Consider the following 20,172-nt stretch of genomic DNA (forward strand, 5'->3'; position numbering starts at 1 on the left):
CCATGATCTTTTGCACAAATGACAAGAAGAGACACAGTATCTATCTTGTATATTGTAGATATTAGAGCACAACTGCTATACAGTACACCTGGAAGGTATTTACAGCACATCACTGTTTCCATATTTTATGTTAGAGCCAAATTCCAAGATGGGGTAAATAAATTTTTTACCTCAAAATTCGACTCAGAACACCCCATAATAACAACATGATTTTTTTTTTTTTTTTAAATTGAGGAGGGAAAACCCATAGGGTGCACCCAGAAAGTATTCACAGTGTTTCACTTATTCCACATTTTATGTTAGAGCCTTATTCCAAAATGGAGTAATTCTTTGTTTCCATCAAAATTCTTTTCTCAACACCCCATAGCGACATGAAAAAAGTTATTTTGAAATTATTGCAAATTTATTAAAAATAAAAACCTAAGAAATCACATATAAATAAGTATTCACACCCTTTGCTCAGTACTTTCTTGATGCACTTTTGGCAGCAATTACAGCATCAATTCTTTTTGAATATGATGCCACAAGCTTAGTGCACCTATCTTTGGGCAGTTTTGCCCATTCCTCTGTGCAGCACCTCTCAAGCTCCATCGATGGGGAGCGTCGGTGCACAGCCATTTTCAGATCTCTCCAGAGATGTTCAATTGGATTCAGGTCTGGGCTGTGACAGGACCACTCAAGGACATTCACAGAGTTGTCCTGAAGACGCTACTTTGATATCTTGTTTGTGTGAACCGTCGCCGCAGTCTGAGTTTAAGAGCTCTCTGGAGCAGGTTTTCATCCAGGATGTCTCTCGACATTGCTGCATTCATCTTTCCCTCAATCCTGACAAGTCTCCCAGTTCCTGCTGCTGAAAAACATCCCCACAGCAGAATGCTGCCACCACCGTGCTTCACTGTAGGGATGGTGCCTGGTTTCCTTCAAATGTGACACCTGGCATTCACACCAAATAGTTCAATCTTGTCTCTTGTTCATGTCTCCCTCCCCCCATCCCTATTACCTCCCCCCGCCCCCGTGTCTCTCCACTCCCCTCACCCTGGCTTCCTCCTTGCCACCTCGAAGGCAGCGTGGTTTTTACTGCTGCAGCTGTTGTGTGGGCCGCTGAAGAGGAGGTACTGCTGGCCCACCACCACCAGATGGCGCCCTGCTTGGAGTGCGGGCTCCAAGCACGAGAGGGCATCGGAGCCGCTGGAGGTGACAGCTGTCACCTATCAACACCAGCTGTCACCCATCACCACCACTACAAAGACCGGACTGCAACTCCACCTCCTCACCGAGAAATCTTCTACCATACAGGTAACCTTCTCTGCTGTGATTTTGTTGTATCTAAACATTGTTCTGTGTGCAGCCATTTTCCTGTGGACTCAGTCTGAAGCTGGATTGGCAGATAGTGGGAGTGCGACGGTCTTCGCCTCTCATTCCATCCAGGGGAGAGACTAACAGGACCTGCACGGGTGAAATTGTTTCTGGAGGTGGAGGTTCTCCCTCCTAATGGTGTACAGACTGTGGGATTACTGAGTGTGCGAACTCACACTCATCCAGAACTGTTTCTGTTTTCTGCCAGCAGTACCGGGTCTGACTGCTGAAGACAGTGGCCACCTGGGGCGCAGGGCTTGGCGGCTCCGGTGTTCTTCAGGTCCATTGGTGGTGAGGGCTGTGTGGGATCCGGCTCTTCTCGCACCGGACGTCTCCTATCTTCGAGCCTGCCACACGTCACCTTTTGTCGGATTGACATAACGCATATTTGTATCTGTCTGTATTACGGTGTGCACTTTCACAACATTAAATTGTTACTTTCTGCTATTCCATTGTCCCTTCATTAACGCCCCCTGTTGTGGGTCCGTGTCACGACACTTCCCCAACAGCAGCCTTCAACCCCCAAGCTGGGCGGCGCGGGCCCCTCCTGCTGTGGCCTTCACCCACTTTGCCTCAATTTGGATGATGGACTGCTTCAAGTTTAGAGCACATAAACAATGTCAAGTGTATATGTGTTGTGTTTAATTTTGATGTGTGCCATTATTACAGTAAACAAGTAATAATTGTTCATTAATTGCTGTATCTTGTCTGAGGTAATTGGAGTGTAAACGTAATTGCCCCTTTTTGGGATCAATAAAGTTGTCTGAAGTCTGAATCTTTGTCTCATCAGACTAGAGAATTTTGGTTTCCTATGGTCTGACAGTCCTTCAGGTGCCTTTTTGGCAAACTCCAGGTGGGCTGTCATGTGCCTTTTGCTAAGGAGTGGCTTCTGTCTGGCCACTCTACCATAAGGCCTGATTGGTGGATTGCTGCAGAGATGGTTGTCCTTCTGGAAGGTTCTCATCTCTCCACAGAGGCATGCTGGAGCTATGACAGAGTGACCATCAAGTTCTCAGTCACCTCCCTGACTAAGGCCCTTCTCGCCTGATTTCATAGTTTAGACTCCACCAGGACTCTTCCTAGAGTCCTGGTGGAGCTGAACTTCTTCCATTTATGGATGATGGAGGCCACTGTGCTTATTGGGACCTTCAAAGCAGCAGAAATATTTCTGTACCCATCCCCAGATTTGTGCTTCAAGACAATCCTGTCTTGGAGGTCTACAGACAATTCCTTTGACTTCATGCTTGGTTTGTGCTCTGACATGAACTGTCAATCTGTGGGACCTTATGCGCAGACAGGTGTGTGTCTTTCTAAATCATGTCCAATCAACTGAATGTACCCCGGGTGGACTCCAATTAAGCTGTAGAAACATCTCAAGGATGATCAGTGGAAACAGGATAACAGGATGCATGTGAGCTCAATTTTGGCTGTGAATACTTATGTGCATGTAATTTCTTAGTTTATTTTTAATAAATTGACAAAAATCTAAAACAAACAAACCAGCAAAAAAAAAAAAAAAAAAAAAAAAAAAAAAAAAATTGATATTGTGTGTGGAATTTTAAGTAAGATCATTTTAAGGAGATAAACAGAGTTTCATTTCGGCCATCATAATGGATGTCGTTTAAAGCCCAAGCCTACACTCTAAGAAATAAAATGTTGAATTTAATTGATAAAGTTAAGGTAACTTTTTCCACATAACTTTGTCAATTAAGTGCAACACAATATTGGGATTTAAGTAATAATGTTTCATTTGATTTAATTAATGTCAGTGACAATGTTGGCAGTATTACATTTGGTTACATTTGGATTTGGAGCTTTGTTACATGTTATTTCTCTTCTATCACACAGAACCTGGTATTGTCTGTAAGTTACTGTCATATAACAGAAATCACCCCAAAGCACTTAAAAGAAGAGATGCATCAGCAACCACGATCGGAGCACTTGCTTTGATGTGCTTTCTCTGCTACAGGTACTGTGCTTTCCATTGTGGTTCGACAGCTTGGTTTGGTACCTTCATGCCTCAGATCTTTTTTAAAGGAACAGAGCGACTGTGTGACAATAAGGCCCCTATAGACATCTGTCTTTGAGAACAAAGACTCCATTTAAAAAATACACATGAACATGAGGACCTTGTCGTCGTGCAAAGCTACATTTAGAGTTGGATCCTGTTTCGTAGCACCTGCTTATGTGCAAAGAAAGTCATTATCACCAATGAGATTGTGCATTAAATGTCATGGGTCTTCTGATAACTGTCTTCCTTGCTAATTATCAGGGTTTTTGAACTGATTCTGCACTTGGTGTTTTGATGCTCTTGAGAATATGACAAATTGCTTCCTAATTATCTGAGAGATTTTTTCACTTGATGAAAGATTCATCATAAGGCTTGTTATTGTCTCCATAGGTTTTAAAATAATGGGTTCAAGCACAATATTCTCTCAGACTCCTTTAAATAACACAGAGCGTGTTCGCTGCAAAAGCTGTTTCTACCCTGTGTTTTTGAACACATCACGTTTGCAGCTGATTTTGTGCCTGTCGCATGAAACTTGAGTCCTGCAGAATTCGGCGTCCCCCATTCATCACTCTTAATCATTTTCTGCAGATTTCTCAAGACCACCTTTATTGAATGCATCTATCTTTGCTCATGTCCCATGGAAGAAGATAGATAGCCCCAGTCTGGAGCTTTAAGGCATTCTCTAGCTCCACAGATCACAGAGATGGTCATTAATTCAAAAATTCTAACTGCTGATCGTGTCAAGTACACAATTCTTTGAATGGACCACTCACACGCCAATGAATGCTGCTCCTCGACAAATCCACTGAGACCTATGTTGGAATGTAAAGTGCAGATTTATTTTTGATAACAATGGTTATTGCTTCAGCTCTGGGTCTTACATACACCAGGGCGAAGGATCAAACCCCGGAGGTGAAGCAGCTCAGTCCAACCAGAGCTCCCGATTGAAAACTGTGTATGCAGTCTTGCAAGTTTCATGGGGAAAAGTGTGTGGTAGGGAGTAATTTAGTGATATAACAAAGCCAGAATTGGCCTATCAAGCCTCTAGCAGTTTCATTTTGCTCTTGGACTTCAAGTCAACTTTAAATGGATGAACAAGGCTGGAGACAGAGGAAGCTGTTTAACAAAGCACACAAGACCTCCAGTAAGAAGACAATGTTGACTTGTGGTATTGTTGAATGTTTACTGACTTTTACAGTTAACCAGGACTGGGATTTGATGACCAACATTTTCAAATTCACACAACATTTGATGTTTTAGATTCCTTCCTAAGGTGCAATGAGTGGATATCTTTGGTTTGCTTCAGAGGATCCTTTGGTACCATTGGAATTACTTTGTGTCAAACAAATGGTTACGTACAGAGACTCAGGTGAGAAGTATCACTTGTATTGTGGGTGAGTGTCAGCTTCCACATTTTGGCCATGTGGCATGGTTCTCCATGCATGATCCAGAATATAGGTGCTTTAGTGTTGAGGATCAAATCAAAATCAAATCAATTTTATTTATATAGCGCCAAATCACAACAAACAGTTGCCCCAAGGCGCTTTATATTGTAAGGCAAAGCCATACAATAATTACGGAAAAATCCCAACGGTCAAAACGACCCCCTGTGAGCAAGCACTTGGCAACAGTGGGAAGGAAAAACTCCCTTTTAACAGGAAGAAACCTCCAGCAGAACCAGGCTCAGGGAGGGGCAGTCTTCTGCTGGGACTGGTTGGGGCTGAGGGAGAGAACCGGGAAAAAGACATGCTGTGGAAGGGAGCAGAGATCAATCACTAATGATTAAATGCAGAGTGGTGCATACAGAGCAGAAAGAGAAATAAACACTCAATGCATTATGGGAACCCCCCAGCAGTCTAAGTCTATAGCAGCAAAACTAAGGGATGGTTCAGGGTCACCTGATCCAGCCCTAACTATAAGCTTTAGCAAAAAGGAAAGTTTTAAGCCTAATCTTAAAAGTAGAAAGTGTGTCTGTCTCCCTGATCCGAATTGGGAGCTGGTTCCACAGGAGAGGAGCCTGAAAGCTGAAGGCTCTGCCTCCCATTCTACTCTTACAAACCCTAGGAACTACAAGTAAGCCTGCAGTCTGAGAGCGAAGCGCTCTATTGGGGTGATATGGTACTATGAGGTCCCTAAGATAAGATGGGACCTGACTATTCAAAACCTTATAAGTAAGAAGAAGAATTTTAAATTCTATTCTAGAATTAACAGGAAGCCAATGAAGAGAGGCCAATATGGGTGAGATATGCTCTCTCCTTCTAGTCCCTGTCAGCACTCTAGCTGCAGCATTTTGAATTAACTGAAGGTTTTTCAGGGAACTTTTAGGACAACCTGATAATAATGAATTACAATAGTCCAGCCTAGAGGAAATAAATGCATGAATTAGTTTTTCAGCATCACTCTGAGACAAGACCTTTCTAATTTTAGAGATATTGCGTAAATGCAAAAAAGCAGTCTTACATATTTGTTTAATATGCGCTTTGAATGACATATCCTGATCAAAAATGACTCCAAGATTTCTCACAGTATTACTAGAGGTCAGGGTAATGCCATCAAGAGTAAGGACCTGGTTAGACACCATGTTTCTAAGATTTGTGGGGCCAAGTACAATAACTTCAGTTTTATCTGAGTTTAAAAGCAGGAAATTAGAGGTCATCCATGTCTTTATGTCTGTAATACAATCCTGCAGTTTAGCTAATTGGTGTGTTATATAAATTGCTGGCATCCTTTCCCCAAGGAGGCCAGCAGTTGGGGAAAGGTCAAGGAGAGCCCCCATGTTTCACCTAGCTGCAGCAGATAGATGGGTACTTTCGAAAGGTGGGGATTGACCAGTTGCATGCTTGGGTGGTTGTCATTTGTGACCCAAAGCAGTCCCATGGGCTTACGGATGCGGTGATGCCCAACACCAGCAGATGCTCCCAGACTTAGATTCCTGTAACATATCTCATGGAAGTCTATATCTGGACCATATCCATAGCTTTCCACTGCTTCAACACAACTGTCTGAGACATCAATCAGCAGCTTCTTTTTTGGTGATCTGAAAATCATTGGTTTTTGGCTTAAAATGAAATTATTTTCTTAAGGCACCTGCTAACTCCTGTCTGTTGAAGCCCAATTTATGAAGCTGAGACACTACTGAGTTGATCTTATGGAGCTCATATGAGAGTGACATTAATTAGAGTTGATGAAAAAGTTTGTAGGAAAGTCCAGTAGGAAGGCCTACTTAGCATCTGGTTGCTGAATATGCTACATACAGGAGTGGTATTTTTTCTCTGGGTCCTTGGCTTTTAAGATCAGGAGATGCCGAGGAAGAGTTTTTGGTGTTATGAGGTTATTGGATAGAGGCGATTCATTGATGCCAATATCTTGGGAGGAGAGCAAATTTTCTAGTCTTTAGGATCCTGGTGCTTCCTGTCTTCCTTATGGCTGTGATACTTGTAGACTAACCAGTGACCTAAGGGAATGACTGGATGTGTTTGTTTTTTTGGAGGATCCTTGGTCACTGTTGGAATGACTTTGTGCTAACTGAGCAGTAACTTAAGGAGACTCAAATGAAGAGTGCCACTTGTGTGGTGAGGAAGTGTTAGCTGTGACATTTGGCAATTCTCTGGGCATGATGACATGATGACTGGCCTCAGTGTTGAGGATCCCCAAGGCTGGAGAAGGCAAAGGGGAGACCCATGTTTCTCCATGCTCTAGCACAGGGGTGGGCAATTAATTTTTACAAGGGGCCACATAGGGAACCTGAATTATGTCCGAGGGCCACACCATCGATAACTCGGCTGTCTCCCATTACAAATTTTACAAAAAATGACCTATTTAACAGCTTTTATAGGTCATTTTTATTATTGTAATAATATGTAAATATTTAAATATACCTAAATAAACCTCTCTAATGATTTGCAACACACAAGCTTGACATTTTTAATATATGTAATAATAATCACAGACCTCATGAGGGCCGGACAGAGACATGCAAAGGGCCGCATGTGGCCCCCGGGCCGCAGTTTGCCCAGGTCTGCTCTAGCAGATAGTTAGTTACTTTCAAAAGGTAGTGATTGTCCAGTTGTCTGTCTGGGTGGTTGCTATCTAGTACCTGGAGTAGCGGCAGGATTTCCTGGAGGCAGCAATGTACAGTACAACACCAACACATCCTCCAAGAGTTGGATTGAGGAGGTAGGGATGGTCTGCTGATAGCCCTGGCAATTCCACAATGTATACAAGGTTGATGCAGCAACCAGCATAGACTACTGACGATACTGGACTGTCATTTTTGGAGGGCCCACAAGAGTGGAGGTAGGAGGTTAAGGTCCTATCCCTACTTGTCTGATGTTTCGTAAAAGCCTCGTGAGGAGCAGTAGCACTTCCAACTTAGCTGTCAGGAAACGTGGAAGCCTTTTGGAGCAGTAAAGTGTTGTGTACATTGTAGTTTTAACAGTTGAAATGTTTCCGACGTTAACACTGAAATCGTCAGACTGCAGTTGGGACATTCTAGTGTTGATTTTGTGTGTTTTCTTTATAGCAGTATCTTCTTGTAATCTTCATCCACTGAAGATTACAAGTCTTTTCGAGTTGTCACGGGTGTCTTCGATCATTACTCTCCTTTGTGCACGCTCACTTTGTGGCTGGTTTGCTCTCAGCAGATTTTAGATTCTGTGTGGTACTGTTTTTCTGCTTCTTAACGATTTACTTAACTGAACTTCAAAGAGTTTGTGGCACTTGGAGTCCACTCCAGACGTCACACGTCCAGACTTGTCAATGAAGTAATGAAGGAAAAACAGACTTGGCTGCAAAACAGCTGGGTAGTCAATTGCCCAATTACTTTTGGTTCTGAAAAAGGGGGTCACGTATAAAAACGGACGTAAATCCTTCAACAAATTTTCTAGGAGACACTATTCACAGCTCCTGCCAGTATTTTAAAGTACATTGGTATTAAAAAATTCCATTTTGTGAGCTGGTTCTTGGACGATTTGCGGATTTCATATTTTACGTGACACAGCAAGCCTTAAAATAGCTTCTGCTACCACCAGTAGAGCCACAGAGGGAGTAAGCTGAGATAAAACTGTGACGTTCCCCTACAAAAAAACAAAAAAGCATTAGATGATGCAACAGAGGGCTTGTGGAGGTGATATTTTAAGCTGCATTGAACTGGCGTGTACTATGTTTGAAGGGTTCTTTCTACGTGCTGGGAGGTCCTCGGCTGCAGATGCCACAGTGGTGGGAAGTCTGTGGAGAAATACTTTCCTGTTTTGCCCGCGGTACCATTTCACTATGTAATCACCTCACTCATGAAAATTGCAAAAGTGTTAAATTATTTAAAGCGGCCGTGTTAAAAATTATGCGTTGTACTGTGTCATAGTGACAACAGCCTAGACACAGGAAGGAAGACGGTGAAGTAGGTAAAATAAAAAGAAATTGGGTTAAAACTTTTGTTCCGTGTCACTCATTTATAGTTTTCACTTTATGTAGTAATTTGTCTAATATTTCTTTACTGTTACTTTAGGGCATGTTTAAAGTGAGATGAGGGAGCAATGGACGAGAGGAGCGAACAGTACCTGTACAATTCTCATCATTCCCCACTGTGATGTAGGACCGGTGTTCCTGATCAGCCTTTTCCAGCCAGTGTTTTTCTTTAACTCTCTCCATCCACCTCCATTTCATCCTAAATGGTAAATGGACTGCATTTATATAACGCTTTTCCATTTGGATCAAATGCTCAAAGCACTTTACAATAATGCTTCACATTCACCCCAATGCCAGGGTGCTGCCATACAAGACGCCCACTACACACCAGGAGCAACTAGGGGATTAAGGATCTTGCCCAAGGGCCCTTAGTGATTTTCCAGTCAGGCTGGGATTGGAACCAAGGATCCTCTGGTTTCACACCCAACACTTAACCACGAGACCATCACCTCCCTTCTTACTGTGATAATGAGGGATGCCCTGATCTGATCCCAAAGATTGTTGTAGATTGTTGTCAATTGTTGTCAATTGTTCTCATATATCAACTCAGTCTCACGCTTTTTTTTTTTTTGTGATACTGTCACGCCCGTGCCATTTTCATGACGCGCTCAAGTTTAGTTCACAGTTTTTAAGCCTACTCTTAATCCTAATCATAACCATCAACAGCCCACCCCCCTCCCCCGCATCACCCCAAATTTCATGATACCATCATGAAAATGTAACATTTTCTGGTGGTATCACAAACTAATAGATTAAATTACGTTCTGTGATACTGTCATGGACCGGCGTGAGATTGGGTTAAATATGTAGGAGTATCTTAATATCTGACCTAGACTCAGTATCAGCACATCTTCGGTATTAACTGATTTGGAATGGGAAAACAAATGAACAAAAAATCCCTAGTTATAATCGTTTTATCTTCTCACTCGTTCACCCACATCAGCCTCTTTGTTTAAGTGTGATTTTTCGATATCACCACTATATGAGTACTCTCATTTCTTATTCTGTCCAGTTTTACAGTCCCACACATCTGTCTCGGTATTATCGGTCCTGCCATACCCAACCCCTCGTGCAACCCCTTTGCTGCCAATGTCTCAGATTCATGGGTCATTTTTGGCCTTGTGAAGTCCATTCAGGATGGGGAGGATGTGCCTTCATTTTACAGTGAAGGCAAAAATGACATTCAGTGTTAAAATGAAAACCAGATCAATCTACGTATAAAAAAATGACTGAATTATTGGCTCAAGGTGCAACAAAACCCTGCTGGCAATCACTTTAAAAGACCTGTCCTTGTAAGAACAACTACAGTGAAGGACACCATATTGAACTCAACTGTTCAACCACATGGGAGACCAGCAGAGATCTTGTTTGATTAACAGCTGCTATGAAACTCCAGCTCACAAGGTTCTGATCCAGTCCGGCCCTTCTTGATAAAAGCACCATGTATTCATTAAATATTGTTTTGTTGGGGAGACAGTAACAGTGGTGGTTCATGTTGTTCTACACGGTGAACACAAAAACACTTCTTGATTTCAAATATGTATAATATCAAAAGTCACATGAATGACTTTACAATTTTGGAATCAACAGTTGCAGAAACTCAAGGTTTTTTTTTACGCTTTTGCAGATTCTTCTTCTTTAAAATTATAAACTTATTCATGTGACTTTTGATATTATAAATATTTGAAAGCAAGCGTTTTTGTGTTCACCCTGTATTTATGTGGGTGTTGCTGAGGAAAAACAAGGATTTTGCATATAACGGGGAAACTGAGTTTGTATAAAAACCAGTGAAATGGATTTGTATTGACTTTCTCATCTATAAGTCAATATTGGTACAACTTCTGTCATCTTTACACAAGCAAGTGCCGCTGCAATTTCCTTTGTATGTGGAATTCTGGTGATCGGCTGCAAAACTATGAAGTATTCTCATGTGAGTAATGTAGTATTCTTAAATTTAGTCTATATACTGTGTACACTATGACTTTTAGAAAGAAGAAGTGGAACTTTGATGTTTTTTTCTCCATCTATCCATTTTACATCATTGAAATATTAATTTCTTCATAGCCTTGCTTTGCCTTATTGTGGCCAGATGGGTCGTGATCTCATTCTTCTTTGATTCTCATTTTTACCATCTAAAATTCACGACCTTGGATTAGGGTTAAAACATGAAGGGGCCATCCCAGTTGGCTTTTGCATCATCACAAAAATCCCAAGTGATTTGTTCCAACACTAAGCCAGCCTCTAAGTTAATCGATCCACTGCTAAGCTTAGCCAGCTCGTAACCTGAAGTCTCTCCTTACGTGTGATGTGTAACATGTGAGTAACCTGCTCTTTTCCTGAATGAGTGGGTCTCACCTGTCTGTTGGTAGGGAAGTGTGTGCACTCATCGCCAGTTCTTCTTCCAGCTCTCCCGGGTCAACCATGCTCCTCAGCAGCTACTTCAACCTGGCAGCCAGCCCTCACTTGAGTTTTTAAAAGGTGTTAAACACATGTGAAACCATGCATTGCAGTGTGCATAAATCCCCATCTCTGCATCATCAGGGTGGTAGCATTCTGCCATCTCTCAACAGTAAAACACCTTCACGTTCTTCTCACAGGTGTGGCTCATATAGGCTCACTGCAAAAACTGATATCTATATCTAAGTTAATAAAAGACTTGTTTGAAGAAAATTTTACTTAATTTTTGTCTAAATAGAAAAATAATCTTGTCAAGCATTTTTTACATAACAAAAAATGTTTTTTTTTTTGGGGGGAGGGAATGTATCTCACTTTTTCTTAATAGGTTTTCCAGCTAATATCAAGCTGTATTTAACCAGTAACAAGGAAAGACGATGGATTTCAAATCATTAAAACAAAAGAACAAGATTGTTTTCCTTATTTTAAGACAGAGGCTAATCTTAAAATAAGAATTCTGTCTAGTTTTAAGGCACATTTTGATTACTCCGTGCCTAGACATTTTGCTAGTTTTGAGAATTCTAACCAAGTAAATTTTTCTTACCCAATTGACAGATTTTTTTTTTTTTTGCTTAATGCAAGACAATTTGGCTAGAATTCAGATTATTTGTCTTATTTTGAAAAGACAGTTTTTGCAGTGCTGGTGAGTCAGGCTGCTATATCCCCCCCACCCCAATCACCACTACCACCAGGTGTTTCATCTTTACTGACCCTACTTTCAACATGCCTAAACCCTGCATACTACTACACTTCAATAACCCCAATTAATTCCCTCCAACACATTTATAACACATTTCTGAGACTGCCCCTGTTGCTTGTTGAGCTCTGCTTGAATGCTGCACGTTGTCCTCTTTTGCAAAGAAGCCTCCAGAGTACTTGAGCTTCTCCACTAATGCAGATACTTTTGCAAGAGAATTAAGGTCCCTATTGGTGCCTGTCTTATTGTATGGCTGAAATATTTGGATGCCTACCAGTGAACTAAGATGATGACTTGATGTCTTTGGTGCTAGGTACCAAATACACGTGATTATGACACCGTACCGTCTTAATTAGCACAACAAGTGGTTAACATCAATTCATAGTCATCCAATTAAAAAGTGACCTTTTGTTGTTTGTCGTTGTGTTGTTCACATTGTTGTTTTTGAGGAAGAAAAGAGCATTTTTCTGCACACAGTGTGCACCTCGCTGTGATCTCGGAGCTCAGAGCTGTAAATGCCATCAAATTAATGATGCCTCCAAGGGTGCAGACAGCCGGCTGCGCGTTCGCGCGCAATGTTTGCTAAACACTGGATCGTCACGTCGCCACTGTGCTGTGGTCTTTACCTCCCAAATGTCAAATCCAGGCTGTCCAGCAGCACGATAGCTGCAGTATCTCCATTCACGTTAATTACTTTTCCGTAATGAAGTCGGCGAATGGGTCCTCTGTATCACAGCTGCTTAGATAGTGGATTTTCTGATTCACTTCACATCTGCACGCTTTGATTAATTTGACTTTCATGGTTGCAAGACACCTGAAATATTGCCAGTGACATATTTCATTTAAACAGAGATGCTTCCGTGATGTACAGTATGTCTCTTTCTAAAGAATTTTAAATGGAACCACTTCCTGCAGATGTGTAACATTATCCTGTATTCCTGTCATTACCAGGTTTCAAAGCAGGTCCCCAGACTGGTTCAGAAGCCCAGAGCACTGCATACCTGAAAGAAAAAGATGTGAGAATTGCATTTAGTTGCTCATATTTACCAGTTGAATCCACGTAGGTATAGTGATATAGTGCAGCAAATAACTGAAACAATCGTGCAAATGGTGATACAAGCACCAAAGTTGGCACAAATACTCCTTAGACATTACTCTTTTGAAAAAACCAACCGGCCACTTGAATTTTCAATAGGCAGCCAGGTAGGGGTCAATTGAAGAATTACACAGGGATCAAAATTCAAAATGCTCAAATCATTTTGAAAACTACACCACATTATTTGTCTGATCATAAAGATGTCAAAAAATGTATAGTTTTGACTATCTGTGACTGAATGAACAGGAGTTATGGGGTAAAAACAGCAAAAATGGTGACAAAGGTCAGTTTCAGTTTGTACAGGGGTCAAAAGTTAAAGTTCCTTCAATTTTGGTAAAAAGTGATGCAAATTATTGGTTGAGCTAATAGGATTAATAAATGGAATAGTTTTGATTGTGTTGAATGTTTGGTCTCTAAAGTAAAGGTCAAATAATGTTGACGTCCATTGAATTCTGTGACATGTGACATATGTTACCCTGTAACATGATAACTAAGCATGATACATGGTCCAAACTATTCCTTTTTAAAACCCTGTTAACTAAAAAAAAAAAAACAAAAACAAAAAAAAACTAAGAAATCACGTACCTAAGTATTCACACCCTTTGCTCAATACTCTGTTGATGCACCTTTGGCAGCAATTACAACTCAAGTCTTCTTGAATATGATGCCACAAGCTTGGTGCACCTATCTTTGGGCAGTTTTGTCCATTCCTCTTTGCAGCACCTCTCAAGCTCCATCTGATTGGATGGGGAGTGTCAGTGCACATTTTCAGATCTCTCCAGAGATGTTCAATCGGATTCAGGTCTGGGCTCTGGCTGGGTCACTCAAGGACATTCACAGAGTTGTCCTGAAGCCACTCCTTTGATATCTTGGCTGTGTGTTTAGGGTCATTGTCCTGCTGAAAGATGAACCATCGCCCCAGGCTGAGGTCAAGAGCGCTCTGGAGCAGGTTTTCATTCAGGATATTTCTGTACATTGCTGCATTCATCTTTCCCTCAATCCTGACTAGTCTCCCAGTTCCTGCCACTGAAAAACATCCCCACAGCATGATGCTGCCACCACCATGCTTCACTGTAGGGATGGTGCCTGGTTTCCTCCAAACATGACGCCTGGCATTCACATGGAAGAATTCAATCTTTGTCTCATCAGGCCGGAAAATTTTGAGTCTCATGGTCTGAGAGTCCTTCAGGTGCCTTTTCACAAACTCCAGGTGGGCTGCCATATGCCTTTAAACTAAGGAGTAGCTTCCGTCTGGCCACTCTACCATAAGGCCTGATTGGTGGATTGCTGCAGAGATGGTTGTCCTTCTATAAGGTTCTCCTTTCTCCACAGAGACATGCTGGAGCTTTGACAGAGTGACCATCGGGTTCTCGGTCACATCCCTGACTAAGACCCTTCTCCCCCAGTTTCTCAGTTTAGACTCCACCAGGACTGGTGGATCTGAACTTCTTCCATTTTTATTATATGGTATGGGATTTTGCCAACTTCTGATTGGCCCATTCGCCACTTTCTGAGCTGTACCACATGCCAAGTTGACCACCGGTGGAGCCGAGTAGACCGCGCATGCGAAACAAGTACACCTCGCGTGCAGCATAGCGCTAGCTAATCGAGCGACGCCTTCTATCAATAACGACCAATCAGATAACGCGATACAGCGCCTACTTCGGCTGTCAGTTTGTTGACAAGATGGCAGAAGACAGGTTTGCGTCTGTTAGCGACGCTGACTTAAAACAAATTTTACACGAAAAAGATGTGAAGAACACCCGCAGAAATACACAGTCAGCAGCCAACCTGTTTGAAAGTTATGACAGACGGATGTTTGACGGAATACTCAGTCGATTTTATGTGGAAGCTAGACAGGCGAATGGCGAACTTTATAAGAAAACAAGCCTGATGACTCTTCGTCACGGACTTAACAGGCATCTCCAGTCGATCGATGGGATGTCAGTTGGTGCAGTATGACAGTTATAATAAAGAGTTGAAACTTGAGATTGATTTTTCAGTTTTAGTATGTTTGACAAACTCCAAATTTTCTTGTTTACCATATAATAAAGCAGTTATAGACTTTTGATTTCGGTATACCTGTGCTTATGCGGATCTGGTCAGGATGGGGTTTACAAGGCCTCGGTGAACTCCATCCTGACCAGATCCACATAATGACATGATTGTCATGAAGCACGATTTGTGCTTCATGACAGTCATGTCTCGGAGGGCTACAGACAATTCCTTTGACCTCCTGCTTGGTTTGTGCACTGACATGCACTGTCAACTGTGGGGCTTTATTTGCCGACAGGTGTGTGCTTTTCCAAATCATGTCTCATCATCTCAAGTATGATCCGTGGAAAAAATGATTCACTTGAGCTCAGCTGAGCTACATGTCAAAGGGAGTGAATACTTATGTACATTCGATTTCTTTCTTTCTTTCTTTTCTTTTTTTTTACATACATTTGCAAAAATCTCCTCCAAAAAAACTTTTTTCACATTGTCATTATGGGGTATTGTGTGTTGAATTTTGAGGACAAAAAATGTATTTACTCCATTTTGGAATAAGGCTGTATTATAACAAAATGTGGAAAAAGTGATGTGCTGTAAATCATTTCTGGGTGCGCTGTATGGGCTTTCCCTCTTCAAGAAGCATTTTTTTTTATCAGGTGTGACTTATACTCTGGAAAATATGGTGATTGCTTATAGATGAGGTAGAAAGACTGCAGTAAATCTTTCAGGGAGCTGAGGATGAAATGTAGACATAATCTGAGTATTATGTGATGCCACCTCTGTGTCAAATAGGCACAAGGAAAAGAAAAAGAAGAGAAAAAAGATGAGCTGTGTGAATTGTCCTCAGAGGTCAAACTAAGTACTGATGAATATGTATTTTGAGCACTTGCAGCCAGACAGTGCAAAAAGTAAGCATGTAGACGAATCTGTTTTTGTATGTAAAATGACTGCAATGTGCCCTCACAATTTGCAAGAAACACGACACCGGGGTAGGCTGAGGCTGGAAGTCCAGGTGTGCTGGGGTTGAGATAATTGACCAGAATACTGTTCGGTTCAGACTGGCCACCTGTAGGCTTGGCAGCAGTGAACAACTCGGCGTACAACTATCATGCCAAGCAAATAACTGAATCTAAGATAGCAAGAAGAGTTTGCCTGGCTGATGCGTCAGGCCAGACAAGTCTGGAGTTGTGAAAAAATACATCGGCAGACAGCAGTTTACTTCAGAAAGTGTTTTAATGGTATAATTAGCAGGGCAGTTCTGAAAAATTCCTCAAAAAATGTGAAATGTATTGTGTTTTTAACAGAATAAGCAAAGAAATATCACAATATATTATCATATACCTATAAATGATACGCCAATATGATTGGATAAAACACTAAAGAATAAATAGCAATACACCCTTGTGACGTTTTTCACGGACCGGTAATATTTTTCATACCACTCGAATAAAACCCACAAAATGAATGTCGCCTTGGTAATCAGCCAATCCATACATATGTTGTGACGTGGCTTTTTACACCCTTCAGTAAACCATACAACATTTATCATTTATAGGTATATGATAAAATCGTTATCAAGTTGTTCACCAATGAATATGGCTTTTTACACCCTTCAGAAAACCATGCACCCTTTGGCCTTTGGTGTATGGTTTTCTTCAGGGTGTATAAATCCATATTCATTGGTGAACAACTTGATAACTGATAATATTAAACTGCAATACATGTAGAAATACATTTCTTAAGCACAATATTGTTGAGTAGCCACACAAGTATCATGATTTGTATCACATTGGCAGATAAGTATATTGTCTCATAGAGAATCAAGGCAATGACCCCAGTGTAGAGAACCGCAATGAAAGACTGTTTCAACAAATTTCATTTAATTTTTATTTTTCAGATAAATAACGAGGACAGTGTAGTGGATTAGTGGTTAGCAAGTGACTCACAGCAAGAAGATCGTGGGATTGTGGCCCACCTGTGGCCTTTCTCTGTGGAGTTTGCATGTTCTCCCTGTGTTTGCGTGGGTTCCCTGCGGGTGATCCGGCTTCCTCCCACATGCAGGTTTGGCGAACTGGAAACTTTAAATTGTCCATAGGTCTGAGTGCGGGTGTGAATGTGTGTTTGTCTATATGTGGCCCTGTGACAGACTGGCGTCCTGTCCAGGATGTACCCTGCCTCACACCCTACGACTGCTGGGATAGGCTCCAGCCCCACCATAGCCATTATTTCGAGTAAACGGGCATGGAAAATGGATGGATGAAAATTAACAACTAGTTGTGCTACACTTGAGCAGCAAACATGGTAGACAGTAAGAATTGTTGAAATTCAAGCTCAGTCCAAATTACTTCAGATTGTCTGAGGGGACACAGGAAGAGAATCCAGAGCCATGCAGATTCCAAAAACAAGTGTTCATAGACAGCAGCAGTTTTTCTAAAATAAAAGAAGTAAAATTATTATATTAAAAATGTTGGCGTGGATTTTGTAAATTAAAAAAATATAGATTTGAGTCTTCTGTTGCACATCTGAGTTATGTTGCGAGCTCTGGTGGAGTTGAAAATTTGTTTGTTGAGTTGATTTTTTTGTTAGACATTAGTTTAGCAACGTACATCCAGATGAGTCGTTTTAAGACAGAGGAAAAGATAATAAAAGTTCTATTATCTGCATCGTATCTGACATGAAAAAGTGGTATTATGCCATCGCTTATGCTAACCGTGGATAATGCTAATAGCTAATAAATGCAAATAATTCCTCTTTGACATTATCTGTTAGTTTCTGCCACATAGTGCGACCACTAACCGTGATTACCTTTTTTTGCCTTCATTTTAAATGTGGCGCGTCAGTAATCAAATGCATCATGTCAACGTAAGAATGCCCATTGTAAATACTGGAAAATACTACACCTGAAAATCCAATACTTGATTCTCTGGCAAAACAAAACTACTCTGTATTCAATAAAGCAACAGTTGAGAACCACAGTAGTGGATCATCACAGTGCTTGCAAGACAAAGACCAACACCAGTTAACTCATAAATTTGGTGAACCTGTCTTTTGTAAACACGTCTTCTTATCTCCAATGAATGAACGAGGAGCTCAGATCCATTCTTACTTTTACTACAGGTAATCACTCAGCTGTCCAATGCCGGCCTCACCCTAAGAAACATGATCTGTTGACCATGCAACCAGTCTGATGATATATTTTCTTATAATAGGATTCGCAGATTGACTATTTTGCTCACTGAAGCCCTTTTTTAAAGCGATAGATTGCAGAGCGCAGGTTCCGCCAAAACCACAACTCATGCCAATAAATACAACAGCTGACAGGTGCCCACTTAGTCATAAATATGCATGGTGGACTCAATTACTCAGCATGCTTTATGCACAGCCATCCCGGCCAGTTAACTGTGAACCCTGCACAGAATAGGAATGTTATTTATTTAACTCTGCTTAAGGAATTCTAGGTGTGATCGTAATTTCCGCCGGTTTTCAAGTGATTTGCTTCCAGTGTAGTTTCTGTACTGCCTTCCTAACCAGACCAGAAAATGCACACTTTTTCCATTAATATCGTATTCAATTAATATTTATTTCTACCCTGTTTTTGTTTTTAATACTCCCTGAGTTCATGAAGATTCGAGGCATAGAAATCCGCTGGAGCACCTGCCCCCTGATGGAACAGATGTGTCCTAATATTCAGCTGAGCACATTTTCAGAAATTATGGCAAAAAAAAAAAAAAAAATCAGCTGCCACAACTATTTATAAAGCGTTGAAACTGCTGCTAAACTTAATTTTTACATTTTTGTCTCAGAAGACATGCATACATCATTATCACAATCAAATTCTGTTGCCTCTTTTCTGTCATTATTCACCAACGTCTCACACCAGGGAACAGATGCTAATAGCTGGTGAGAAGTGAGTCTGAGCTGCTTATTAAGCATGCTCAAACGGAAGTCAAATGCCACCCACTGTTTAGCAATTATTTTCCACTCTCTGCCTCAGATTACTGCTTAATTGAACTTTCCACAGTCATAGCAATGCAAAGTATTTCAGGGGTCAAAGTTGACTGGGGGACCAAGAGAGCTGGAACTTAAAGACATCATTAGCCCAACTTTTCTCATAATTATGCGCTTAGGCTGCTGTCTGTGCTCAGATGCGAGGTCAATTATGAAGATACTTATTGGTATGGGAACGCACGCTGGTGGCTGTGGTGGGATTTCTACCTCAGGTTGAAGATAACCAGTTAGCTTTCATCTGCCACCAGAAAACATCCGCCTGAAAAACATTGTACGCGCTGTAATAATTATTTTGTTAACTTGAGTGAGTGAAATTCATTGTTAAAGAATTTATTTTGATTCATTTTTCATGGACATAAACACTGTGGAAGATGGTAATTTTTGCTCAGGGAATAGATGTTTTGGGGGCCACCTCAGGTTTGGTCGACAATCTCTCTCTGACATTTTGGCAGCAACATTCATGTCTCTGAGACCTTGGCCTTCGAGATCCAGAGATATGTGAGAAGAGTGCATAGGGTCATGGGTTGCTGGACAGGTAGCTGCTTGGTGATGCTGATATGTTTGAAGAAGTAGGAAGGTCCAAGTCATTATGATCCTGGTGCTTCCTGTCCTACTGTAGGATTGTGAGACAGGACACTGTCCAGTGACTTCAGGCAATGACTGGATGTCATTGGTACTTGGTCTCTTGGGAGGATCTTTGGGTACCACTGAAATGACTGTATCAAATGACGGTTTCTTAGGGCAGTCGTTGGCCAACCCTGGTCCACAGGAACCCCTGTACCTGCACATTTTCCTTCTCGCTCATCTCAAATGTGCTGAATGAGTTTATCAGATTTTGGCAAAGTTATGAAAGATGGAAAATGTGCAGGTTTGGTGGTCTCTGAGCATCATTATTTGGAATTACTCACATTGGGAGACTCAGATGAGTGGTGAGGTGGTTGGAATAATATTTATAGATTTGAAGAGTATGATTGATACAGTTAGGTACATTGTACTGTTGTTGAAACGATCAAAGTATGTCTCTCAAAAAGCCACTGATTCTGTAATATCATATTTGATTAACAGACATGACTGGATTTTTAAATTGCTCAG

Source organism: Thalassophryne amazonica, chromosome 15 (genome assembly GCF_902500255.1).
Source record: "Thalassophryne amazonica chromosome 15, fThaAma1.1, whole genome shotgun sequence".
NCBI lineage: Eukaryota > Metazoa > Chordata > Actinopteri > Batrachoidiformes > Batrachoididae > Thalassophryne > Thalassophryne amazonica.